This window comes from Schistocerca gregaria, chromosome 10, assembly GCF_023897955.1.
Source record: "Schistocerca gregaria isolate iqSchGreg1 chromosome 10, iqSchGreg1.2, whole genome shotgun sequence".
In the NCBI taxonomy this organism is placed as follows: Eukaryota; Metazoa; Arthropoda; class Insecta; order Orthoptera; family Acrididae; genus Schistocerca; species Schistocerca gregaria.
Genome location: NC_064929.1, coordinates 171,852,821 through 171,854,214, shown reverse-complemented (window position 1 = coordinate 171,854,214; position 1,394 = coordinate 171,852,821).

Sequence of the window (1,394 nt, the reverse complement as noted above, 5' to 3'; positions counted from 1 at the left end):
CACAATAAAGTGAGACGGTGCACCGTAATGTTGCATCTACATCCTCTCGCGAACAGCCAAGGGTACGTTCTCCAACAACTCTGGCAGAATACCTTACACGAATCTCAACTACATCTAGCTATTCAGACACGCAGGTAGAAGATATGGCCTAATGAGATTGCCGTCCACAGTGCCGACCCAGATAATCACAGCAAAAAGTACTTGACGGCGAGATTCTACTACAGCGTGACGGTTTTCCTCATCCCACACATGGTCATTCCTATTGTTCGCAATACCATATCGATCAAATGAGGCCTCCTTAGTAAACAGCACGATTTGAAGAAAAAATGGTCGATCAGTCCGTTGTTGGAGCAACCAGTGACACAAATCGATCTTGGTTCAAATGGATCTGAGCACTATGGGACTTAACATCTGAGGTCATCAGTGCCCTAAAACTTAGAACTACTTAAGCCTAACTAACCTAAGGACATTACAAACATCTATGTTCGAGGCAGGATTCGAAACTGCGACCGTAGAGGTCGTGCGGTTCCAGACTGAAGCGCCTAGAACCGCTCGGTCACTTCGGCCGGCTCGACCCTGGAGCAAAGTCAGTCACAAGCGTTGGACGGACTCGTTGTGAGCGATAATCGGTGTAATTGTTGTTCGTGAAGTACTCGCCACACGTTAGAATCTGCAGCGGCCATTTCACGTGCAACACACTGGGGGTATTTGTAGTTGGGTCCGCTGCAACACGTTTTAGTACCTTCTCTTCAAAATCGAACTTGTGAGTGACCCTCATATTCATAGGTCACTTTCTTCTTTCCAGTGAACGAGTCTCCCGCTGAGTCTCGTTTTTCCCTGTCATCAAATCGTTCCCTGTACAGCCTTTCAGCAGCGGGAGCATTGCAACGTACTTATACTTCCCCATGCACGACGTACGTTCAGTGAATTCTGCGAATCTGTACCGATACTTCTCCATCGTATTGTGTTGTACGTCTGTGAATAGCACTGAGTAATGAAGGGATCTGTCATTGATTCATAATACTCTCGGTCATGAAAAGATGTAAATACGATACAACAGAGCCACCTTAGTAAATAAAACCTGCTTCATGACTTCTAAATGTACATCTACATCCACATTCCGCAAGCCACCTGATGGTGTGTGGCGGAGGGTACCTTGAGAACCTCTATCGGTTCTCCCTTCTATTCCAGTCTCGTATTGTTCGTAAAAAGAATAATTGTCGGTCTTCCTCTGTGTGGGTTCTAATCTCTCTGATTTTATCCTCATGGTCTCTCCGCAAGATGTACGTAGGAGGGAGCAATATACTGCTTGACTCCTCGGTGACGGTATGTTCTCGAACCTTAAAAAAAAACCGTACCGAGCTATTGAGCGTCTCTCTTGCAGCGTCTTCCAT